This window comes from Bufo bufo, chromosome 10 (genome assembly GCF_905171765.1).
Source record: "Bufo bufo chromosome 10, aBufBuf1.1, whole genome shotgun sequence".
Classification (NCBI taxonomy): domain Eukaryota; kingdom Metazoa; phylum Chordata; class Amphibia; order Anura; family Bufonidae; genus Bufo; species Bufo bufo.
Window position 1 is genome coordinate 55,751,094 of NC_053398.1, and position 27,425 is coordinate 55,778,518.

The window sequence follows — 27,425 nt, forward strand, 5'->3', positions numbered from 1 at the left end:
GTGATCACTGGAGGCCGCTCTGGTCGGACTCCCACCATCAAATAGTTATCTTTTATCCCGTGGATCAAATCAACACTCTCCCCTTCTTTCCTTGCCTCTTCCAGCCTTGAGCTCCTATCCTCCTCACCACTGATGTTATCTTCCTGGCTGCAGCAGTGATGTTCTGTGCACCCAAGTCACCACTGCACTCATCAATGGCTTCAGCAGGAGACGAGACATCACTACTGCAGCTTGGAAAACAAACACCAGTGATGAGGACTGGAGGTCAGGGCTGAAAGAATCAGGGGAATAAAGGGGGAGAATATTGATTCTATTGCTATTTTTCATTACATGTACAGGGGTTACTCAAGTTTCTATTTAAAACGGACAACCCCTTTAACCCCTTAACGACCACCCACTATTTTTTGACAGCAGGCGGTGCAGGTTCTAAGTCTGCAGTGACATCTTATGGCATCACTGCAGATGAGGGGGTTAAAAGGCTGCTGGAGTGAATCTGTTATTAACAGCCTGTGTTCTTAGTGCAGACTCCTGCTTAACAGCCGGGGTCAGAGGTCAGAAGTTCCGACCCCAGCTGTTAACCCTTTGATCATGCCATGATCCATACTGCTGCATGATCAAAGGGGATTCCCACCTGCAATTGGGTCACCAGTTTTTCCCGTGTACTGATGGTAGTTGGGGGGGGGGGAGCGATATTGTCAGTCGTGGGGACCTATGAAGGACCCCAGGGTTGTCTGAATAGTAACTCTGTTATTAGGGCACACTAGCATTGTCCAGCAGCCTGAGTCATAGAGACACTGAGGACAATGTATACAGAATTATGCTAATACATAAGTGTGAAATAAAGTCATACAACAGTAATCCCATCGGATTTAATTTTTTTTATAAATAACTAATTTTACATTAAAAAAAATCACATTTCCATCCCCCCCAAAATAATCACCATTATTTAGTGTAAAATATGTTTTATTGTACACATATTAAATAAAAATTTAAAAAAAATTCACGTATTAGCTGTCCAAGCGACTATTATAACCAGAAGAATTTCATTATCAGGCTATTTAGTGTGAAACATGAATAACAAAAAAAGACAGCAAAACTATTTTTTTCTTTATATTTCCACAACCACAACAAAAAAACATTATATAAATTACATTATAATAAATTTTTACTCCCGGACAAAGTCAGAAAATAATAACATTTCTCCCACATAAAACAAAGCCTCAGACAGTCATGCCAGTGGAAAAATAAAAAGTTGTGGCTGCTGAAATACAGAGGCAAAAAAAAGGTCTGGTCATTAACCCCTTACATACCTGCGCTATACATGTACGGTACAACATAGCCGGTCAACGTGTCTAATGACACAGTGACTGGGCTAAGATGGCTGCTGTCCCTGACAGCCAGCCAACTTAGCTAAGGACCCAGGGGGGTTGTACCTCACCCCTGCACTCCATTCACTGTGATTGGCTGATCAATACTGACTGGCCAATCGCAGTTTCTGCACTGTAAAAGCCAGTGAGAGGTCTGCAGGTGGGCTCAGATGGGAGTGATTGCTGCTGTACAGGACAGCCTTTGTGAAAGATTTTTTGTCCCTGGGTTTTTATGTATTTTTTTAAAGGCCTACACCAGTTTTTCTGTGTGCAAGTTGTGACCATCAAGCACTGATCAGGGCATACCTCACTGATAAGCGCCTGTGCACAGTTTTTTGCACAAGAGTCTTTTTTGTCCCAACTGTGCTCATTTTGTGGCACAGTCTTTTTCTTTTTGCACCAACTTTTCTGCGTGCAAACTGTTGAACGTTGATCAGTACATTACTGCTCATATCATACACCTTACACAACCTTATAAACATAAAAAAATTCCCAATAATCCCAAAGATGGAATTCAGAGATCCTCTAGCAGGCGCTCCAGGACAACAGTTGAGGCAGCCTCCCAGAGTGACCCACCCCCTGAGGATTATCCAGATCAAATTCCTAATTTTGTGGGCAGTTACTCGGAAGTTACTCCGTGTGCATTCCATTTCCGCATGTCAGTATGTCCGTTCCGCAAACAAATAGAACATGTGCTATTATTGTCCGCATTACGGACAAGGATAGTACTGTTCTATACGGAATGCACACGGACATCATCCGTATTTTTTGCAGATCCGTGCTTTGCAGGTCAAAAACACAGAACAGGTACAGATCTTTCCATTATGCCTTATCTACTGGTTTTGGCTCACAATAAGTGATAGAAATAACTAAAGTGTGAACTCAGCCTTAGACAAGTAAAAGAATTCCAAAGTTATTACCACATAAAGTGGCACATGTCAGATTTGCTAAATTAGGCTGGGTACTGAAGGTGAATACTGGCTGGGTCCTGATTGGGATAACGCCTTTTCAGGCTTGGTCATTAAGAGGTTAAGTTATTTCTGAAGTTTGAGACTTCTGAGCTCTGTTTGTCCATTGCAGAACATTGAGATAATTTGTGAACATTTTCAGCTTAGGCTGTATCACATTTATGGCAGCAGATCCGTCAGGCAGAGAATAGCATGCCGGATTTCACCGTATCCAGCATTGCCAGATTCTACAATTCAGAGCTGGATCTCCATTCACTGTAGTCAGTGTCGGACTGGGATGCTTAAGGGCTCACCAGTAAAATTCATTATGGGGGCCCGCTGTAAAATTACTTGCAAATATTATCTGCTCACTAGTGATAAGCGAGCATGCTCAGCCGAACTTCTGTTCGGCTCGAGCATTGCTATGCTCGGCAGATCCGAGTGCTTGGCCGAATAATTTGGGTGCTCGAATACAATTTAATACAATGGAAGTCAATGGGAGAACCCCTTCTCGGAAGAGAAGAGGGTGTCTGGTTCATAAAAAAAGGTTAGAAATGAAAGGAAACTCCATCAAAATGGTTTAGAAACAGCATTAAGAGGATAGCTGGATGCGCCTTAGACTAGTACAGCAGGCTGGATTTCCAGCCTGCATTTGTGGGAGGGGCATAGGGTATTTATCCGGCCGCACGGCCTCCCCCAAGTGTCGGCATCGCGTGGTGCGGACCCCGTGGCGGTGGACGAATTGTTGGAAGCTGAGTTGCAGAAAGGCTTCATGATTGGTCCATTTGCCGAATCTCCTTTCCTTGTGTACCGGGTCAGCCCCATAGGTTTGGTTGCCAAGAAATCCTCAAATAAAAAAAGATTAATCTACGACCTGTCTGCTCCTCATGCATCCAGCACCCCCAGCCTAAATTCCCTGGTACCGTCGGACGAATTCTCAATGCAGTACTCTTCCCTGGACGAGGCCATAGAACTCATCTTACAGGTCGGGGCAGAAGCTTGGTTGTCAAAGGCTGACATTTCTGATGCCTTCAAGTTGCTGCCGATTCTGCCTCACCTGTGGAAGTTCTACGGCATCAAATGGAGGGCAAAGTATTATTTTGCCACCCGCTTGACGTTCGGGTCAAAGAGCAGCCCCTGGCTCTTTGACCAGTTAGCCTAAGCACTTCACTGGGTTCTGGTCAACCATGCCCATTGTCCGAGGGTTATCCATTATTTGGACGACTTCTTGCTCATCGAGCAGGCCGAACACGCCCCGGATAGGCTGGACAGCCTCCTCAGCCTGTTCAGTCGCCTGAACGTTCCAGTGGCTTCAGCAAAGGTCGAGGGCCCCTCCAGGGTAATCACTTTTCTGGGTATCACCCTGAACACAGTCAAAATGGAGGCCAGCCTTCCCCTGGACAAATTAATCAGATTAAAGGACTCAGTGGCCAGGCTCGTGGGTACCCGCACGGTGTCAAAGTTGGAACTCCAGTCATTATTGGGGTCTTTCAACTTTGCCGCCAGGATCATGCCCCAGGGCATATCGTTCACCTCCGGCCTGCTCAGACTCCTCCCAACAGCCTCAGATCAGCATGCCCTCATCCACCTCGGACGCGATGCGTTGGCGGATCTAGCCATGTGGTCAGTTTTTTTGTCCAGTTGGAATGGCATCTCCCTCTTTGTTCCCCAGTGGAACGATGCCTCCCCCTTGGTGTTTTCTGATGCTGCTGCTTCCCTCGGTTTCGGGGCCATCTGCGGGGACCAATGGTTTGCGGGTCCTTGGCCCGCGCAGGTCTCTTCAGACCAGGAGGCCGCCAAGTCCTCTCCCCTGCTCGAAGTCTACCCCATCGTAGCAGCTGCTCTTGTCTGGGGGCAGTCATGGAGTAACAGGCCAGAATGCTTCATGACAGACAACCAAGCAGTTGTCGACATCCTCGCCAGGGGTAGGTCTAGCTCCCCCAAGGTCATGCGTCTAGTTCGCAAGCTCACCTGGCTGTCTTTACAATACAACTTCCGTGTCATCTGCAGGCACATACACTGCGTGCAGAATTTTTAGGCAAATGAGTATTTTGACCACATCATCCTCTTTATGCATGTTGTCTTACTCCAAGCTGTATAGGCTCGAAAGCCTACTACCAATTAAGCATATTAGGTGATGTGCATCTCTGTAATGAGAAGGGGTGTGGTCTAATGACATCAACACCCTATATTAGGTGTGCATAATTATTAGGCAACTTCCTTTTCTTTTGGCAAAATGGGTCAAAAGAAGGACTTGACAGGCTCAGAAAAGTCAAAAATAGTGAGATATCTTGCAGAGGGATGCAGCACTCTTAAAATTGCAAAGCTTCTGAAGCGTGATCATCGAACAATCAAGCGTTTCATTCAAAATAGTCAACAGGGTCGCAAGAAGCGTGTGGAAAAACCAAGGCGCAAAATAACTGCCCATGAACTGAGAAAAGTCAAGCGTGCAGCTGCCAAGATGCCACTTGCCACCAGTTTGGCCATATTTCAGAGCTGCAACATCACTGGAGTGCCCAAAAGCACAAGGTGTGCAATACTCAGAGACATGGCCAAGGTAAGAAAGGCTGAAAGACGACCACCACTGAACAAGACACACAAGCTGAAACGTCAAGACTGGGCCAAGAAATATCTCAAGACTGATTTTTCTAAGGTTTTATGGACTGATGAAATGAGGCCAGATGGATGGGCCCGTGGCTGGATTGGTAAAGGGCAGAGAGCTCCAGTCCGACTCAGACGCCAGCAAGGTGGAGGTGGAGTACTGGTTTGGGCTGGTATCATCAAAGATGAGCTTGTGGGGCCTTTTCGGGTTGAGGATGGAGTCAAGCTCAACTCCCAGTCCTACTGCCAGTTTCTGGAAGACACCTTCTTCAAGCAGTGGTACAGAAAGAAGTCTGCATCCTTCAAGAAAAACATGATTTTCATGCAGGACAATGCTCCATCACACGCGTCCAAGTACTCCACAGCGTGGCTGGCAAGAAAGGGTATAAAAGAAAATCTAATGACATGGCCTCCTTGTTCACCTGATCTGAACCCCATTGAGAACCTGTGGTCCATCATCAAATGTGAGATTTACAAGGAGGGAAAACAGTACACCTCTCTGAACAGTGTCTGGGAGGCTGTGGTTGCTTCTGCACGCAATGTTGATGGTGAACAGATCAAAACACTGACAGAATCCATGGATGGCAGGCTTTTGAGTGTCCTTGCAAAGAAAGGTGGCTATATTGGTCACTGATTTGTTTTTGTTTTGTTTTTGAATGTCAGAAATGTATATTTGTGAATGTTGAGATGTTATATTGGTTTCACTGGTAAAAATAAATAATTGAAATGGGTATATATTTGTTTTTTGTTAAGTTGCCTAATAATTATGCACAGTAATAGTCACCTGCACACACAGATATCCCCCTAAAATAGCTAAAACTAAAAACAAACTAAAAACTACTTCCAAAAATATTCAGCTTTGATATTAATGAGTTTTTTGGGTTCATTGAGAACATGGTTGTTGTTCAATAATAAAATGAATCCTCAAAAATACAACTTGCCTAATAATTCTGCACTCCCTGTAGAGGGCAAGAAAAATACCGCAGCCAATACCCTGTCCCGTTTAAACTTTAATTTGTTTTTTCAGGTCATGCCGGGAGCGCGGAGAGTCGGAATCAACCCTCCGGGGTTCGAAGCCCTGATCATGGACTAGATGAGTACATTTCCGCAGCCCACGGTCTCATCCGCAAGTCACTCTCGGCTAATTCTGCCCGGAACTATCTAACGGGGTGGAACACCTTCAGACGGTTTTCACGCCTTCACCCCAGGGGGGACAGGGACAAAGTCTCCTTCGTCCTGGCCTTCCTGGCGTACTGCCACAAGGAGCTCCGGTTGTCCCACAACACCATCAGACTTTACTTAGCGGGCATCCAGCACCACCACATGATTAGTCATCCCAGTCATACCTCTTTCTTTTCCTCCCAGGCGGTCAAGGCAGTCTTGAGAGGCATCCAGAAGCTCTCTTCTCCATCCACTCCCACCAGACAACCGGTTACAGGGGATTTATTTCAAAAAATTTCTGCTGCCCTAGATGGTAGTCCTTTTGGCCCATTCAAAAGTTTAATCCTAAAAGCTGCCCTCTACCTCAGCTTCTATGGGTTCCTCAGGCCTGGGGAGTTCTGCTGCACCTCAGCCCAGAACTTAGGGCCAGCAATCAGTCAGCTCCACCGTAGTCTAGACCACTTCATCTTCTTTCTACCTTCCTCTAAAACCTCCCAAGTCGGTCCACCGGTACAGATCGAGTACTTCAATTCATTCAATCCTTGGTGCCCAGTGACAGTGTTCAACCAGCTGCTCTCCACTCTCCATGACAGAACTCCCGACAGCCCCTTACTGCCTTTTCCCGTGCTCTCACTGACTTCTGCGCAGTTCATCAGACACATTCGCTCCATAGCTTCGGGTCTAGGGTTCCACGCTGCCTCCATATCTGGACACTCTTTCCGAATCGGGGCCGCGTCTGCAGCTTCCAAACACGGCGTACCCGCTCACGTCATACGAAAGATGGGACGGTGGCAATCTTCATGTTTTTCCCGTTACATCCCACATCCACGGGTCGAGATTGCCAAAGCTTTTTCCAGTTTGGTTCTGTAATTTCTCAATCAATAAACTGCCTAAATTCATGTTTTGCCCCCTTTTCTGGCTTACCCGCGTTACATGGCTAAAGGCACACCACTAGCCAAGTTAGGTCTTACTGTGTCCAGTTTCTCCGCCTTCGTTTCAGCGCTCCCCCCGGAGCCTTGACCACAAGTACAGCAGGCTGGATTTCCAGCCTGCATTTGTGGGAGGGGCATAGGGTATTTAGCTGGCCGCACGGCCTCCCCCAGGTGTCGGCATCGCGTGGTGCCCCACCCTACCCTCCCTCATTTCCAGTCTCACTTCTAGCTCAGACTCCCTGGGTTAGCCCCCTTTTCTGGCTTACCCGCGTTACATGGCTAAAGGCACACCACTAGCCAAGTTAGGTCCTACTGTGTCCATTTTCTCCGCCTTCGTTTCAGTGCTCCCCCGGAGCCTTGACCACAAATATTATGTACAACATACAATAGACAACCACACAAAGGCTATAATGCAGCGCTGGCAAACCTGCGGCTCTCCAGCAGCTCTCAAAACTACAACCCCCAGCATGTCCAGACAGCCTAAAGCTATCAGCCTACAGCAGGGCATGGTGGGAATTGCAGTTTTACAACAGCTGGAGAGCCGCAGATTGGCCAGCCCTGCTATATGCCAAGCGCCAGGTACAAGCCATCCATCTATCCATGAGACAGATAACAGCCAGCATACCTTACAATGGCAGCCTCGTGCACTATGAGATATTCCAAACCATCTCTCATCTGACTGAGAACCAGTAAATCTCAAAGTCATTTTGCATCTGTTGGATGGCTTAGGTGGACCTGCACACCTAGATCAATATCAGGGTGACAAAAAGTTTTCCGATTGTCCTAACTAGTGTTGATCACGAATATTCTAATTTTTATCAAGAATATAGGTACTTCGAAAGTTCGCAAATATTTAGAATATAGTGATATATTCGTAATTTCGAATATTCGAGATTTTTGAATGAAAATATTTATCGCAAATTTTTCAATTACCGAGTAAAAACCTGATTCCTCCCTGCTTCTTGCTTGTGGGCCAATGACTCATTGGCCCACAAGCAAGAAGCAGGGAGGAATCATGACTTTAAATAGGAACAATGATGAATATTCTAAAAAACAAATATATAGCACTATATCGAATATATTAGTTTTTTTGAATATTCGTAATATTCTAAAACAAGAATATATAGCAATATAGAGAATATAAAAAAAAAAAATATATATAGAGCAATTTAGCTAATATAGTGCTATAATCTTCTTTGTCTAATAGTTGTAATTTTTTTCTCATCTGAAGTTCAGATTGGAAAAAAAATTCAACTATTGAAAAAAAAGCTTATAGCACTATATTAGCTAAATTGCTCTATATTAGTTTTTTTAAATATTAGCTATATTGCTATTTATTCTTGTTTTATAATATTACGAATATTTGAAAAAACTAATATACAGTTGCAAGAAAAAGTATGTGAACCCTTTGGAATGATATGGATTTCTGCACAAATTGGTCATAAAATGTGATCTGATCTTCATCTAAGTCACAACAATAGACAATCACAGTCTGCTTAAACTAATAACACACAAAGAATAAAATGTTACCATGTTTTTATTGAACACACCATGTAAACATTCACAGTGCAGGTGGAAAAAGTATGTGAACCCTTGGATTTAATAACTGGTTGAACCTCCTTTGGCAGCAATAACTTCAACCAAACGTTTCCTGTAGTTGCAGATCAGACATGCACAATGGTCAGAAGTATTCTTGACCATTCCTCTTTACAGAAACTGTTTCAGTTCAGCAATATTCTTGGGATGTCTGGTGTGAATCGCTTTCTTGAGGTCATGCCACAGCATCTCAATTGGGTTGAGGTCAGGACTCTGACTGGGCCACTACAGAGGCATATTTTCTTCTGTTTAAGCCATTCTGTTGTTGATTTACTTCTATGCTTTGGGTCGTTGTCCTGTTGCAACACCCATCTTCTGTTGAGCTTCAGCTGGTGGACAGATGGCCTTAAGTTCTCCTGCAAAATGTCTTGATATACTTGGGAATTCATTTTTCCTTCGATGATAGCAATCTGTCCAGGCCCTGACGCAGCAAAGCAGCCCAAACCATGATGCCCCCACACCATACTTCACAGTTGGGATGAGGTTTTGATGGTTGGTGTGCTGTGCCTCTTTTTCTCCACACATAGTGTTGTGTGTTTCTTCCAAACAAATCAACTTTGGTTTCATCTGTCCACAGAATATTTTGCCACTACTGCTGTGGAACATCCAGGTGCTCTTGTGCAAACTGTAAACGTGCAGCAATGTTTTTTTTTGGACAGCAGTGGCTTCCTCTGTGGTATCCTCCCATGAAATCCATTCTTGTTTAGTGTTTTAACGTATCGTAGATTCGCTAACAGGATGTTAGCATATGCCACAGACTTTTGTAAGACTTTAGCTGACACTCTAGGATTCTTTTTCACCTCATTGAGCAGTCTGCGCTGTGCTCTTGCAGTCATCTTTATAGGACGGCCACTCCTAGGGAGAGTAGCAGCAGTGCTGAACTTTCTCCATTTATAGACAATTTGTCTTATCGTGGACTGATGAACAGTAAGGCTTTTGCAGATACTTTTATACCATTTCCAGCTTTATGCAAGTCAATAATTCTTAATCGTAAGTCTTCTGAGAGCTCTTTTGTGCGAGGCATCATTCACATCAGGCAATGCTTCTTGTGAAAAGAAAACCCAGAACTGGTGTGTGTTTTTTTATAGGGCAGGGCAGCTGTAAACCAACCCCTCCAATCTCATCTCATTGATTGGACTCCAGTTGGCTGACACCTCACTCCAATTAGCTCTTGGAGATGTCATTAGTTTAGGGGTTCACATACTTTTTCCACCTGCACTGTGAATGTTTTACATGGTGTGTTCAATAAAAACATGTAACATTTAATTATTTGTGTGTTATTAGTTTAAGCAGTTTGTCTATTGTTGTGACTTAGATGAAGAGCAGATCACATTTTATGACCAATTTGTGCAGAAATCCATATCATTCAAAGGTTCACATACTTTTTCTTGCAAACTGTATTCGATATAGTGCTATGACTCATTGGCCCATAAGCAAGAAGCAGGGAGGAAATCATGTTTTTGCTCAGCAATTGAAAAATTTGCATCACGAAAATTCACATTACAAAAATTTGGATATTATTTAAAAAAAACGTAGAATATAATGAATATTTGAATTCTTACAAAGTATTTGCAAAATATCGCAAATTCGAACATGACCCCTGCTGCTCATCACTAGTCCTAACATAATATTCAATAAACTTTCTATACAGTTTGTCATGTAAAAACAAATTTGCATAAACATGGGACATATGGGAAAGACATGCAAATGAGCAGAATCTCTCATGAACAGCGCCCTCTATTAGTTGCATAGTGTTATGACAAGACTATTCGCTGAGATCATATTCGCTATTTTGCTCTATATTCATTTTTTTGAATATTCGGAATATTCTAGAAAACGAATATATAGCAATATAGCGAATATTATGTAATAATTATGTAGTAAGTCAGTGAAAAAAATCTGACACTGGAAAAGCTTGGTAATAACTCAGTGTAGATTGCGAGTTATTACCTAGTTTTCCCAGTGTCAGATTTTATCACTGAGTTATTACCCAGCTTTCCCAGTGTCAGATATCATCCTAGTGTAGATCCGAATATTCTAATCGTGAATTTCAATGCAAAAGGCTACACTAATAAGCTTGTCATAAGACTCAGTTAATATTCTTGTCAGAAGACTATGAACAATGATGGTGCTATTGCGTTATGAACAGCGCCCTCTATTGGTTTCATAGTCTTCTGACAAGAATATTAGACTTGCAATAGAAAGACCAGCACTCTGTAATTCCAATGATGAAGAAAGAAGGTTTCTTTATTCGTCACCCATATGTGACGCGCGTTTCGACACTAGTCTGTGTCTTTATCAAAGTACAGGTGATAACAGCTCAAAACAACATACAAGTGGCACCTTTTAAATACAATTCAAATAACCCGCCTCCTAGCCACGTCAGTGATCACATGGCAGGGGGCGGACTAAACCGCCCCCTGCCATGTGACCAGTCACCGGGCCAGAGCGTCATACTGCTATGCAACCAGTCCAAACAAAACTCAATCTAGCCATGAGTGGAGTACGGTAAGACATGTATCTGACTCATGTACTATTATCTATCAGGACAATCTTAAATCCTTTATACATCTGATTTCCACAGTTTATAAGTACCGATACATTAGAATTAAACCGTCTCCTCATCATGTAGAAGATCATGTGATCACGGAAATAACAATCCCAGTCACATGATTTGTCACATGACACAATATTGTTATGTCACAGATCCAAAGAATGTTGGATCTCACAGAAGATAGGTTGCGCTGCAGTATTAAGAGATCCATGTCATGTTCAAACATATTTCAGAGAACTGAGGTTCACCTCAGATCTCTTAATACTGCAGCGCAACCTATCTCTGTGAGATCCAACATTCTTTGGATCTGTGACATAACAATATTGTGTCATGTGACAAATCATGTGACCGGGATTGTTATTTCCGTGATCACATGATCTTCTACATGATGAGGAGACGGTTTAATTCTAATGTATCGGTACTTATAAACTGTGGAAATCAGATGTATAAAGGATTTAAGATTGTCCTGATAGATAATAGTACATGAGTCAGATACATGTCTTACCGTACTCCACTCATGGCTAGATTGAGTTTTGTTTGGACTGGTTGCATAGCAGTATGACGCTCTGTCCCCGTGACTGGTCACATGGCTGGGGGGCGGTTTAGTCCGCCCCCTGCCATGTGATCACTGACGTGGCTAGGAGGCGGGTTATTTGAATTGTATTTAAAAGGTGCCACTTGTATGTTGTTTTGAGCTGTTATCACCTGTACTTTGATAAAGACACAGACTAGTGTCGAAACGCGCGTCACATATGGGTGACGAATAAAGAAACCTTCTTTCTTCATCATTGGAATTACAGAGTGCTGGTCTTTCTATTGCAAGTATTGAGGTATCTACCTTCTGACCGTGCACCTGGACCGCGACTGATGCGCAGTGCCGCCCATTCATTTTTCTATAAGAATATTAGACTTGTCATAAGACTGTGAAACCAATAGAGGGCTCTGTTCATAACTCAATAGCACCATCTATTGTTTTTCATAATCCTATGACAGCGGAAAAACAAGGCAGATTCTGCTCATTTGCATGTCTTTCCCATATCCCCATGTTTATGCAAATGAGTTTTTACATGACAAAACTGTTTTGAAAGGTTATTGAATATTATGTTAAGACAATCAGAAAACTTTTTGTCGCCCTAATAATATTGATCTAGGTGTGCAGGTCCACCCAAGCCATCCAACAGATACAAAATAACTTTGAGGTTTGCTGGTTCTCAGTCAGATGAGAGCTGTTTGGAATATCTCATGTTGCACAAGGCTGCCATTGTAAGGTATGCTGACTAAGCCTGTCATCTGTCTCATGGATAGATTGATGACTTGCACATACCTGGCTTTTGGCATATATCCTTTGTGTGGTTAGGAGTCTAAGATGCATCCAGCTATCCTCTTAATGCTGTTTCCAAACCATTTTCATGGGGTTTCTATCAATTTCTAACCTTTTTCATGAACCAGACACCATCTTCACTTCCAAGCAGGGGGTGCCTGGTTGTCTCCCATTGACTTCCATTATACTCGGGGGTCTTGGCCGAGCACACGAATATAGCAATGTGTTGGGGTAGATCACTCAAATACTTTGGTGCTCGCTCATCACTGCAGCGAAAGAGGATACTGGCCGGTCTGCCTCTGCACCTAGAAGTAATTTCAGTCCCCCAATGCATCTGTAATAATAGATTGGCCAGTTTGTTTAATAATCCACCCAGTTGGTTGGTTAAGGTGCTATATGTGTCCTATCTATATGTAGTGAAGCCGGTCTACCGTGCCATATTCCACTTGTGTGGGGGATAGATGAATAGGGGGCCGTCCTTACTCAGGGCCACCGGTGGTTGCACTTTTTTCCCTTGTCCGAGCCTGACTGTAATGAAGTCCAGTGCATGCAATGGTTTTCGGTCTGACAGGCAACCAGCGATTTGTCTGGATCAGGCAGTCAGATCAGCTTGTCGCAGATGTGAATGCAGTCTAACTGGGACAGATTTACTAAGCTAAATGACCAGGATCCTTGTTAAGTGTGGATTTCAAAAATTGTTTTTAATCCCTTAACACTTTTTAATCTCTTTTATTTTTTTTTCACTTTCATTTTTTCCTCCCCACCTTCTAAGGGCTCATACACACAAACGTATTTGCGTATGCGGAAACATTAATTTGAATGGATCCCCCAAAAAACGGAAGTTACTCCGTGTGCATACCATCTCTGTATGTCTGTTTTGCAAAAAGATAGAACATGTCCTATTATTGTCCGCATTACGAACAAGGATAGGACTGTTCTATTAGGGGCCAGCTGTTCTGCAAATTATGGAATGCACACGGACATTGTTACGAGTTATACATGTTAACATGTTTACTGCCACCTGTAGGCTATATAGATATGACAGTTTATAACCTTTGTTATATTGTTTGTGTCTGAATAAAGTTTGTTGAATTACCTCAGATCGCCTCAGGAAACATGGTGTCAGAAGTGGAGAGGGCTTTGGTGTTTTAGAAACCACTAAAGTCCTAATATCAGAACAAAAGATCAACAAGAATAGTTTCTCTGGTAATTTATTAATAAGAGACACACCGTGTTACAGAAAATGGCTGCAAACAACTTCCCTGTGCCGTCTCCCATGGACTGTAAAGGGGACCTGGCAGTTAACTGGACATATTTCAAATCCCAGTGGGAAAATTATGAGGTGGCAATTGAACTTGATAAGAAAGACTCCAAGGTAAGGATAGCGACACTGCGCTCAGTGATGGGGAGAGACTGTCTGCGTATTTATCAGCACCTCTCACTCTCTGATGCCGACAAGCAGGACATAGAGAAAACTCTGGATGCATTACAGAGTCATTTTATGCCTTCACGTAACATTATTTATGAGAGGTACATATTCAATACCACAAACCAAGGCCCATTGGAAACTATAGATCAGTATGTGACTAGGCTGAGGCAGCTCGCCGCTACATGTGAGTTTGGAGTATTACATGATGAACTTATCAGAGACAGAATAGTTCTGGGATCAAAAGACATTAATGCTAGAAAGCGAATGCTCAGAGTACCAGACCTGACCCTACAGAGAGCCATGGACATGTGTAGAAGCCATGAACTTACAGAAATGCAAATACAAGCAATGCAAGAAAGCAAAAGTGAAACTGAAGCTGTACATTATACTGCTAAAACATATAAAAAGCCCATGAAAGAAAGCAAAGTAAAAACAATCAGATGTAGATATTGTGCACACAACCACCCCTGGGGGAGAGACCACTGTCCTGCATATGGAGAAACCTGCAGTAAATGCAAAAAGCAAAACCATTTTTCTAGAGTATGCAGGCAGAAAGCAAATGCCAGACTACATATGGCTGCACAGATCAAGAGCAGCAGCTCAGAAGAATCAGTATTCACTATTATTCATCAAATAGGAGCAGTAAGCAGTCCAGCATCACAGTGGTTTGTACCACTAGAACTCAGCATTGACAGAGAAGCAGGGGAAAGGTTACACTGTCAGTTAGACTGTGGGGCCACCTGCAACCTTATGACATACAAAGACTATTGCAAAATTGTTAAAGAAGGAAAGCCAACATTACAGAAGAGTAATGTCAAATTAAAATGGTACAATGATACCTATATGATACCTATGAGCCAATGTAATCTAAATTGTACATATAAATATAAAACATATACACTGCAATTCCAAGTTGTCCAGGTAAACACAAACCACTTCTCTCAGCAGAAACATGTCAGAAAATGGGCCTCCTTACACTGAATGTAGAACATAATGTATTATTACATGATGACCAGCAAACAACTACAACTTCACCCTTTTCTTATGAAATGATCACAACTGAATATAGAGATATTTTCAAAGGACTAGGGTGTCTACCTGGAGAGTATCACCTAGAAATAGATGAAGCAATACCTCCTGTTCAACACTAACCACGTAGAGTGCCGGCTCCACTTAAAGCAGACTTAAAGGCGAAAATAGAGAGATTAGAGACACTGGGAGTGATAAAAAAGGTCATAGAACCTACGACATGGATAAGTAGTATGGTTGCTGGTAAGAAACCAGGCAAGCTGCGAATATGCATTGATCCCAAAGACTTAAATAAAGCACTAAAACGCTCACATTATCCAATGCCCACTATAGAGGAAATCCTGCCAAGTTTAACAAATGCAAAAGTATTTTCTGTCTTAGATGCTAAGGATGGCTTCTGGCAAGTAAAACTGGACACTAAAAGCAGTTATCTCAATACATTCTGGACTCCCTTTGGGCGTTACCGATGGCTACGCATGCCTTTTGGGATTGCTACTGCACCAGAAGAATATCAACGTAGACAACATGAAGCAGTAGAAGACCTGCCCGGAGTCAAAGTTATTGCAGATGATATATTGGTGTATGGCTGTGGTGACACTACAAAGGAGGCCACAAAAGATCATGACAAGAATTTGATTGGACTCTTAGAGAGAGCACGAAAGCTGAACCTAAAATTCAATAAAAAGAAGCTGAGATTGAGGCTATCTTCGGTACCATACATGGGACATTTACTCACAGCAGAAGGCCTGCGTCCTGATTCAGAAAAAGTCAGAGCAATTTTAGAGGTACCAAAGCCTGACAATGTACAAGCAGTTCAGAGACTGCTAGGGTTTGTAAACTACCTTTCAAAATTCTTACCACATCTTTCGGATGTATGTGAACCACTACGCAGACTGACAGACAAAGACAGTTTGTGGGCCTGGCAATCCAGCCATGATGAAGCCCTCAAGCAAATAAAAGATATTGTTACTAAACATCCAGTTTTGAGATACTACAATGTCAATGAAGAAGTAACAGTCCAATGTGATGCCAGTGAAAAAGGTCTTGGAGCAACACTTTTGCAAGGAGGTCAGCCAGTGACGTTTGCACCACGTACACTGTCTTGCCATTGTATATGCATGCCAGAAGTTTAATCAGTACTTACATGGAAAAAATATTATTAACATTGAGACTGATCATAAGCCACTAGAAAGCATTTTTAAAAAACCTCTCCTAGTAGCACCAAAACGTCTACAGCGCATGATGCTACAGTTGCAAAAATACAACCTTAATGTGGTTTATAAAAAAGGATCAGAAATGTATATTGCAGACTCCTTATCAAGAGCAGCATTACCTCACAAAACAATGGACAAGGACACCCCAGATTATGAGATTTTCTTGATGCAATCAGAGGATGCCTTTTCTAAGGAACTGGAAGAGATAAACTTTGCAGAATATCTAAGAGTGTCTACAACAAATTCAGAAGTTCACAGAACAAGATGAAGTCTTGTAAGCATTAAAAACTACTGTTCTTACAGGATGGCCAGACCAGAAAAAAAAAATACAGATTTGTATCAGGGACTACTGGGGCTTTAGAGATGAGATAAGCATACAAAATGGAATTCTGTATAAAGGACACAGAGTCATCATACCAAAAAAGATGCGCCCAGAAATGATAGCGAGGACTCATTCTAGCCACTTAGGAATAGAAGCATGCCTTCGCAAGGCCAAGGATGTCATCTTTTGGCCACACATGGGCCCAGAGATTATAGAGGCAATAAAGAACTGTAATACTTGCAATGAGTATATGCGTAAACAAACAAAAGAAACTCTGATGACTCACAAATTGCCCACTCTACCCTGGAGCAAACTAGACATGGACTTATTTTCCTTAACAGGACAAGATTACTTAATAATTGTTGATTATTATTCAGATTTCTGGGAAATTGATTTAGTTTCTGATACCACCTCTAAAACAATTATAGATTGTTGCAAAGCACATTTTAGCAGACATGGAATCCCTGATTCTGTAATTACAGATAACGGACCACAGTTTGTCAGCTCAGAGTTTGCACGATTTTGTAGAGAGTGGGAATTTGAACATCTTACATCATCCCCATATCACAGTCAGTCCAACGGTAAAGCTGAAGCTACTGTAAAAATAGCAAAAAAAACTCATAAAGAAAGCTAAACGAGATGACAAGGATATCTGGAAAGCTGTTCTTGACTGGAGAAATACCCCATCAGAAGGCACCAGCAGTAGTCCTGTACAACGGCTAATGTCAAGAAGGACCAGGACTTTACTTCCGACTGCTCAGAAACTGCTGTTTCCAAAGGTTATAAAAGGAGTGGTCGAGAACCTAACTGAAAGACGCAAAAAGGCAAAGGTATATTATGATAAAGGAACCAAGGAACTTCCCGAACCAAGCATTGGTCAGCCAGTGCGAATACAACCATCGCCGTCGTCAACAGATGAAATTTGGCGACAAGGTATTTGTTTGGAGAAAGTTCCTCCACGATCTTATAAAGTGGAAGCAAATGGACAGTTGTACAGAAGGAATAGGAAGTTTCTGAGGACTGCAGATGACAAATCTGACATTGAAATAAGTGAAGCGATTACACCAGGTACATCTCCAGATGAGACAACTCCCAAAGAAACAGGGATGGATGATCATATGCAACAATGTGAAGCTCCTGCCACACCAAGACGTACTAGAACTAGGGTTATTAGAACACCAACAAGATATAAGGATTTTGTATGCTAGATACATTCTAAAAAACATTGTCACGTTTGGAATGTATTGTGGTATCCAATCATCTTATGTTATATATTACTTGATTTCACAAGAAAGGGAGGATGTTAGGAGTTATACATGTTAACATGTTTACTGCCACCTGTAGGCTATATAGATATGACAGTTTATAACCTTTGTTATATTGTTTGTGTCTGAATAAAGTTTGTTGAATTACCTCAGATCGCCTCAGGAAACAGACATCATCCATATTCTTTGCGGATCTGTGTTTTGCAGACCACAAAATACATACAGTCATGTGCATGAGCCCTAAGAGTCATAACACTTACTTTTCCATTTCTTATAAGAGCTTGTTTTAGCAGGACAAAAAAATGGAAATGTGCCATGGTTTTTGGGTTTTGTTTTTAATTCATTCAACTGACTGTCACTAAAACTGACATGTCACTTGTTTTTTAGATACAGAGTCTTGGCACTGCAGTGTTGTCAAGTGCATTTTTATAGTAATGCATAACCAATTACCAATAGTAATGCACTCCATCAGGACACAACTGAAGTTTTAATTAGTATACTGGAAGATCTGACCTCCAGTGTTTTATTGTAAGTTGCCTTTAGATGCTTCCTTGCAACAAAAGATTTTTAGCTGAAACTACAGTAACCTAGGCTACATTACTAACATGGCCTATAACTGGTATTATAATAACATAGCCAGCGATTGCTAGATCTTTCAATGTCCAAATACCATATGGAAAGCTAAATAGCTAGAAAATCCTGTGCTAATTAATGTAATTATATACTGTATAATCATTAGTGGTCATGGCTCCATATTTCATAATACAAATTTCCAAGTTCCCTACATAGACAAGTAGTAAAAAATAACATTTTTGCAGCCATAACTACCGTATATGCCGGCGTATAAGACGACTGGGCGTATAAGACGACCCCCAACTTTTACACTGAAAATATAGAGTTTGGGATATACTCGCCGTATAAGACTACCCCTTTTTCAACACACAGCAGTACATTACTGCATCCCACCACCATCCCTGGGTACCTCTGCCATCCCTGAATCCCACCACCATCCCTGGGTACCACTGCCATCCCTGCATCCCACCACCATCCCTGCATCCCACCACCATCCCTAGATACCACTGCCATCCCTGCATCCCACCACCATCCCTAGATACCACTGCCATCCCTGCATCCCACCACCATCCCTAGGTACCACCGCCATCCCATGGTATCACCACCATCCTTGCATCCCACCACCTTCCTTGTCCTCCCTCCCTGCCTCCCAGACCCTAAACATGTGCCACCTATACCCTGAACATGTTTTTGTTATGTTATTCTTCATATTCACATTCACATATGCACATATGCGCCGCACTTAGATACGCCGCACAGAGATCTCGCACATGCGCAGGAGCGAGATGCGAGCGGCCGTGAGGATCCCGTGTATCCACGCTCGCCGCATGAAATCTCGCACATGCGTAGAAGCGAGATGCGAGCAGCCGGGAGGATGGCGGTACAAGGAGCATACAAGGTACAGAGCAGGGGGGAGGCATACAAGGTACAGAGCAGGGGGCGGTATACAAGGTACAGCGCGGGGGGGCATATGCCGTGGGTTACATCGCAGCTCTCAGCTGCTGATAATTCGGGCGTCCCGGCACTGCAGCGCCCGCCATACCCGGCGTATAAGACGACCCCCGACTTTTGAGAAGATTTTCATGTGTTAAAAAGTAGTCTTATACGCAGGAATATACAGTAGATGAGGTTTCAGTGTTTACATTAAACCTAATAATAAAACGGTGTATAGTAACTCATTGGCTTTCCCTACTGGCAGATGCACGCAGTCATAATGTTATTATTTAAAGGGGTTGTACAAGATTTTAAAAAATTGGACTAACAGCAGAAAAAATAAAAAAAAACATTACTTATATGTTCAATTTCCCATGGTCCCAGCCAGTCTTTGTTTACTTTCCTGCAGCAATGTGCTTATCTAGAAGCACATGCCCGCTGCAGACAATCACTGGCCTCAGCAAGGATGTTAGCTGTTTGGCACAAGGCCATCTTCCTAGTGCTAGGGCTTTTTTTTTTTTTGCAGGGGAAAAAATGCAATTCAACCATGGTTCTTGAGTATCATTCACTATGCGCTAAACCAATATTTTACTTTTATTCTTCAGATCAGTGAGATACCAAGGGGGTCATTTATCATACAGAAATATGCCTAAATTAGGCGTATTTCTGATGCAGATTGCGGCACAAAAGTCTTTTGTATCATAATCTGCGACTTCTCCCCACTCACGCCAAGTCTAAAAAAAGGGGCATGGTATGGGTGGAGAAGGGGATGGGCTGGCAGGCCCATCTCATTTACCATTTTCTAGGCCTGTTTTAGGCATAGAAAAAGGTCTAAATGTAAGACAGCTAAGAAGCTGTCTTATGTTTAGAAGTGGTGGAGGATACGCCGAAGGTATGTAGAGGCTGGCACCTCTTCATAACTCCAGCGGATACACCGCCAGGTATAGGGGATATTGAGACCGGCGTCTAAAATACTGGTCTTAATAAATGTGCCCCCAAATTTCTATAGATTTTATTTTGCTTTCCTACTTTTTAAAAATGCTTTACTACTTTTTTTTGTTTTTTATTTTCAACAACAGAGCTTTGTGAGGGCTTGATTTTTTGCAGGGTGAGGTGTTGTTTTTATTGGTTCCATTTTGGGGTACATTTGACTTTTTATTAAATTTATTTCATCAGGCAAGATGACAAAAAAAACAACTTTGGCATATTGATTCTCTTTTCCATTACGTGTTCACAGGATAAATACTTTTATATTTTAATGGCTTGGACATTTTAGGCAATACTAATTATACTTATTTTTTTATTGTTTAGTTATTTTTAACTATATATGTGGTATGGTTGTAATTGTACTGACCCAGAGAATGAAAGGGACAGGTCAGTTTTGCTGCATAAGAAAAGCCGTAGGGGAAAAACCCATAAAACTGTGAAGGAATTGCGTTTTTTTTTCTAATTCCACCCCAATTGTATGCCATATTAAATGGCATTAGAAAATACAACATCAGTGATGACGCAACTGCGTCCAGCCAGCATGATGACGTCACTTCACTTCAAGATTTTGTGTGGTTTCTTCAATCTAGACAGCCTCTCCGCGATCAAATGTATGTTTTTTTTTTTTTTACTGGATTAGCCCCTGAAAAGCTTTAATTTTAATCTCAGATGCCGCGATCAGCAGTCGACAAGGCATCTGGGGTTCAATGATGGGGGAGCACAATAGCTGTTCCAGTCATTACGCCCGCTACATACAAGGGAATGCAATTTGTGAAAAAGTAATTCATCCCAAATCAAATTTTTTCATGAAATTTGGTGAAGCAGCTGAATTAAATTTTTCATAACTTCTCTCATCTCTAATATACATGTTTGTGGGGAAAAAATTCAGCTTGCATTTCATTTATTTTAAGCACTGCACATTCTGAGTTTAGGTGTATTGTGGTCCTCAAATTCCTAATTTTTGGTGATTTTTGTTGTGTTGGCTATTTTTCTACTTTAAATAAATTACACATTTTGTTAAATCTTTCCCCACAAAACTAAGTATCAGTCTGCTCAGCAAATCCTGCTCTATAACGTGTTGCCTTCAGATAGACCTATAGATTCATCTGGGCAAGTTTTCTTTTAGTCAGGTCATTAACATAATATGATACATAAGGCTAATGCATCTACACCAGGGCTACTAAACCTGGATAAAAAAAAGACACAGGCATCCACTGGTGCCTCACAGCCACCCAAGAAGAGAGGTCTTCAAGTAGGTCCACACAATAACTTTAATTACCACTTCTTATACTCTTGTCCCAATAAAATTACAACCAGCTACCAGAAATCCTACAGGAGATGTTTATCAAATCTGCTTCACCATTTTTTGGGGGGGAAAAAGCTCTAATTGATGCCCGCATGCGACATTTGGTGCCTATTTTGCGACATTTGGTGAGGACTAGGGTTGAGTGAACCCGAACTGTAAAGTTCGGGTTCGTACCGAACTTTAGGATTTTTGGACCCCAGACCCAAACCCGAACATTTCAGTAAAAGTTCGGGTTTGGCGCTTTCTTGGCGCTTTTTGAAAGGCTGCAGTGCAGCCAATTAACAAGCGTTTACTTGTGTGCTCATAGAAGCCATCACAGCCATGCCTACTAATGGCATGGCTGTGATTGACCAGTGCAGCATGTGACCCAGCCTCTATATAAGCTGGAGTCACTTAGCGCTGCACGTCACTTTGCTGTTACTAGTGTAGGGAGAGGATGCGGCTGGTGATTTCAGGGAGAGAATAGGAGAGAATCTTTGTTCAAAATGTAAATCTAACTCAGCGATCTACATACACTTTGTTGTGTGGGTGCAGGGCACAATTTTTTTATACTGCCCTGAGCCCAGTGACCGAAAAAAATTACTTTTATAAGTCAGTTAGGTGGGCGGCGATGGCGGCCATTTCATGCAAGCCCAGTGCACCAGCACTGCATCTGAGCTTTTGTGACATTGAAATCCAAGCTTGAAAAACAGTACTAATAATCTGGTTGTAAAAAAACACACTTTTTTGGCAATATACAACATCTGGTGCATTTGCAGGATTAGTCAGTGTGCAATTTAAGCTATAAATACAGCCATAATTTTCTGGGTTTTTAAAAACACCCTTTTTTGGGCAAAATACACAATTTTCCTGGCCTTGCACCATCAGCACGTGTGAAATTCCAGGGTTATATACTGCTGTAGTATTCAGTTATTAATCAAATACCCATTTTTGGCATAAATCTTTAATTGCGGCCTAGTGTGGGTCAGGGCGTGTGAGATACACCCTTTATATACATGGGTTTTATTTTTTTTATTAAATTATTACCATTTTTGTGCAAAATACACAATTTTTCAGGCCTTGCAGCATCAAGACGTTTGAAATTCCAGCGTTATATACTGCTGTCATATTCAGTTATTAAACAAACACCCGTTTGGGCAAAAAATTATTATTTGGCAGCCTTTGCTGCAAATGTCATTGTGAGATACACCCTTTATATATTTGGGTTATATTCAGTTATTCGAAATACAGCCATTTTGGGCAGTAATCTTTAATTGCGGCCTAGTGTGGGTCAGGGCATGTGAGATACACCCTGTATATACAGGGGTTATATTCTTCTATTAATAAAACACCCTTTTTTGGGCAAAATACACAATTTTTGCGCCCTTGCAGCATCAAGACGTTTGAAATTCCAGGGTTATATACTGCTGTCATATTAAGCTATTAAACAAACACCCATTTGGCCCAAAAAATATTTTTGGCAGCCTTTGCTGCAGATGTCATTGTGAGATACACCCTTTATATATTTGGGTTCTATTCAGAAATTTGAAATACAGCTATTTTGGGCATAAATCTTTAATTGCGGCCTAGTGTGTGCCGGGGCGTGTGAGATACACCCTTTAAATACAGGGCTTCTATTCAAGTATTTGAAATACAGCCATTTTTGGCATTGATCTTTAATTGCGGCCTAGTGTGGGTCAGGGAGTGTGAGATACACCTTGTATATACAGGGGTTCTATTCAGGTATTTGAAATAAAGCCATTTTGGGCAGTAATCTTTAATTGCGGCCTAGTGTGGGTCAGGGCATGTGAGATACACCCTTTAAATACAAGGCTTCTATTCAGGTATTTTAAATACAGCCTTTTTGTTCACAAATCTTTAATTGCGGCCTAGTGTGGGTCAGGGCATGTGAGATACACCTTTTATATACAGGTGTTCTATTTAGATATTTAAAATACAGCCATTTTGGGCACAAATCTTTAATTGCGGCCTAGTGTGGGTCAGGGCGTATGAGATACACCCTTTAAATACAGAGGTTCTATTCAGGTATTTGAAATACAGCCATTTTGGGCACAATTCTTTATTTGCTGCCTAGTGTGAGTCAGGGCGTGTGAGATACACCCTTTAAATACAGGGGTTCTATTCAGGTATTTGAAATACAGCCATTTTGGTCACAAATCTTTAATTGCAGCCTAGTGTGTGTCAGGGCGTGTGAGATACACCCTTTAAATACAGGGCTTCTATTCAAGTATTTGAAATACAGCCATTTTGTGCACAAATCTTTAATTGCGGCCTAGTGTGGGTCAGGGTGTGGGAGATACACCCTGTATATACAGGGGTTCTATTCAGGTATTTGAAATACAGCCATTTTGGGCAGTAATCTTTAATTGCAGCCTAGTGTGGGTCAGGGCATGGAAGATACACCCTTTATATACTGGGTTATATTGTTCTATAAATAAAACACCCTTTTTTGGGCAAAATACAAAATTTGCCTGGCCTTGCACCATCAGCACGTGTGAAATTCTAGGGTTATATACTGCTGTCATATTCAGTTATTAATCAAATACCCAAAAAAAAATATTTGGCAGCCTTTGCTGCAGATTAGAGTTGAGCGAACACCTGGATGTTCGGGTTCGAGAAGTTCGGCCGAACTTCCCGAAAATATTCGGGTTCGGGATCCGGAAATCCCCTGCAAACAAATGTGGATAGGGAAATGAATTAAAATAAAAGAAAATAAATAAAAATTCACCAATATCAATTGGAGAGAGGTCCCATAGCAGAGAATCAGGCTTCATGTCACCCACCACTGGAACAGGCCACTGTCAGATATTTAGGCCCCGGCACCCAGACAGAGGAGAGAGGTCCCATAGCAGAGAATCAGGCTTCATGTCACCCACCACTGGAACAGGCTACTGTCAGATATTTTTAGGCCCCGGCACCCAGACAGAGAAGAGAGGTCCCATAGCAGAGAATCAGGCTTCATGTCATAGCAGAGAATCAGGCTTCATGTCACCCACCACTGGTACAGGCCACTGTCAGATATTTTTAGGCCCCGGCACCCAGACAGAGGAGACAGGTCCCATAGCAGAGAATCAGGCTTCATGTCATAGCAGAGTATCAGGCTTCATGTCACCCACCACTGGAACAGGCTACTGTCAGATATTTTTAGGCCCCGGCACCCAGACAGAGGAGAGAGGTCCCATAGCAGAGAATCAGGCTTCATGTCACCCACCACTGGAACAGGCCACTGTCAGATATTTTTAGGCCCCGGCACCCAGACAGAGGAGAGAGGTCCCATAGCAGAGAATCAGGCTTCATGTCATAGCAGAGAATCAGGCTTCATGTCACCCACCACTGGAACAGGCCACTGTCAGATATTTTTAGGCCCCGTCATCCAGACAGAGGTGAGAGGTTCCATAGCAGAGAATCAGGCTTCATGTCATAGCAGAGAATCAGGCTTCATATCACCCACCACTGGAACAGGCCACTGTCAGATATTTTTAGGCTCTGACAACCAGGCAGAGGAGAGAGGTCCCATAGCAGAGAATCAGGCTTCATGTCATAGCAGAGAATCAGGCTTCATGTCACCCACCACTGGAACAGGCCACTGTCAGATATTTTTAGGCCCCGGCACCCAGACAGAGGAGAGAGGTCCCATAGCAGAGAATCAGGCTTCATGTCATAGCAGAGAATCAGGCTTCATGTCACCCACCACTGGAACAGGCCACTGTCAGATATTTTTAGGCCCCGGCACACAGACAGAGGAGAGAGGTCCCATAGCAGAGAATCAGGCTTCATGTCACCCACCACTGGAACAGGCCACTGTCAGATATTTATAGGCCCCGGCACCCAGACAGAGGAGAAAGGTCCCATAGCAGAGAATCAGGCTTCATGTCACCCACCACTGGAACAGGCCACTGTCAGATATTTTTAGGCCCAGGCACCCATACAGAGGAGAGAGGTCCCATAGCAGAGAATCAGGATTCATGTCATAGCAGAGAATCAGGCTTCATGTCACCCACCACTGGAACAGGCCACTGTCAGATATTTTTAGGCCCCGGCACCCAGACAGAGGAGAGAGGTCCCATAGCAGACCATAAGACTTCATGTCATAGCAGAGAATCAGGCTTCATGTCACCCACCACTGGAACAGGCCACTGTCAGATATTTTTAGGCCCCGGCACCCAGACAAAGGAGAGAGGTCCCATAGCAGAGAATCAGACTTCATGTCACCCACCACTGGAACAGGCCACTGTCAGATATTTTTAGGCCCTGGCACCCAGACAGAGGAGAGGTTTATTCAACTAAGGGTTGCCCCGCAATATAATGGTAAAATAAAAAAAAAGAGGATTGAATGAAGAAGTGCCCTGGAGTACAAGAATATATGGTTAAGGGGAGGTAGTTATAAATGTCTAATCTGCACAAGGGATGGACAGGTCCTGTGGGATCGATGTCTGGTTCATTTTTATGAACGTCAGCTTGTCCACATTGGCTGTAGACAGGCGGCTGCGTTTGTCTGTAAGGACGCCCCCTGCCGTGCTGAATACACGTTCAGACAAAACGCTGGCCGCCGGGCAGGCCAGCACCTCCAAGGCATAAAAGGCTAGCTCTGGCCACGTGGACAATTTGGAGACCCAGAAGTTGAATGGGGCCGAACCATCAGTCAGTACGTGGAGGGGTGTGCACACGTAACTGTTCCACCATGTTAGTGAAATGTTGCCTCCTGCTAACACGTTCCGTATCAGGTGGTGGTGCAGTTAGCTCTGGCGTGGTGACAAAACTTTTCCACATCTCTGCCATGCTAACCCTGCCCTCAGAGGAGCTGGCCGTGACACAGCTGCGTTGGCGACCTCTTGCTCCTCCTCTGCCTTCGCCTTGGGCTTCCACTTGTTCCCCTGTGACATTTGGGAATGCTCTCAGTAGCGCGTCTACCAACGTGCGCTTGTACTCGCGCATCTACCTATCACGCTCCAGTGCAGGAAGTAAGGTGGGCACATTGTCTTTGTACCGGGGATCCAGCAGGGTGGCAACCCAGTAGTCCTCACACGTTAAAATGCGGGCAACTCTGCCGTTATTGCGCAGGCACTGCAGCATGTAGTCGCTCATGTGTGCCAGGCTGCCCAGAGGTAAGGACAAGCTGTCCTCTGTGGGAGGCATATCGCCATCGTCCTCCGTTTCCCCCCAGCCACGCACCAGTGATGGGCCCGAGCTGCGTTGGATGCCACCCCGCTGTGAACATGCTTCATCCTCACCCTCCTCCACCTCCTCCTCATCATCCTCGTCCTCCTCGTCCTCCAGTAGTGGGCCCTGTCTGGCCACATTTGTACCTGGCCTCTGCTGTTGCAAAAAACCTCCCTCTGAGTCACTTCTAAGAGACTGGCCTAAAAAGTGCTAAAAATGACCCCTCTTCCTCCTCCTCCTGCTCCTGGGCCACCTCCTCTTCCATCATCACCCTAAGTGTTTTCTCAAGGAGACATAGAAGTGGTATTGTAACGCTGATAACAGCGTCATCGCCACTGGCCATGTTGGTGGAGTACTCGAAACAGCGCAACAGGGCACACAGGTCTTGCATGGAGGCCCAGTCATTGGTGGTGAAGTGGTGCTGTTCCGCCGTGCGACTGACCCGTGCGTGCTGCAGCTGAAACTCCACTATGGCCTGCTGCTGCTCGCACAGTCTGTCCAGCATGTGCAAGGTGGAGTTCCCCCTGGTGGGCACGTCACATATGAGGCGGTGAGCGGGAAGGCCGAAGTTACGCTGTAGCGCAGACAGGCGAGCAGCGGCAGGATGTGAACGCTGGAAGCGCGCACAGATGGCCCACACTTTATAAAGCAGCTCTGACATGTCGGGGTAGTTGTGAATGAACTTCTGCACCACCAAATTCAGCACATGCGCCAGGCAAGGGATGTGC

At 43.2% G+C, this 27,425-nt stretch overlaps 1 protein-coding gene across 4 annotated transcripts in view; it reads right to left on the reverse strand.

Moving 5' to 3' along the window:
* The window catches only part of LOC120981168 (solute carrier family 22 member 6-A-like), a 313,139-nt gene that overhangs the window by 271,992 nt on the left and 13,722 nt on the right, over positions 1 to 27,425 (reverse strand). The window contains exon 1 of one of the 4 annotated variants that reach the window (XM_040410689.1): positions 1,311 to 1,334. The exons of 2 other annotated variants lie outside the window; for them this stretch is intronic. The gene's annotated coding sequence lies outside the window, so the exon portion shown is untranslated. Of the gene's footprint in view, positions 1 to 127; positions 223 to 1,310; positions 1,335 to 27,425 lie in introns of those variants that run through there. One more of the 4 variants, XM_040410687.1, reaches the window with a different exon arrangement.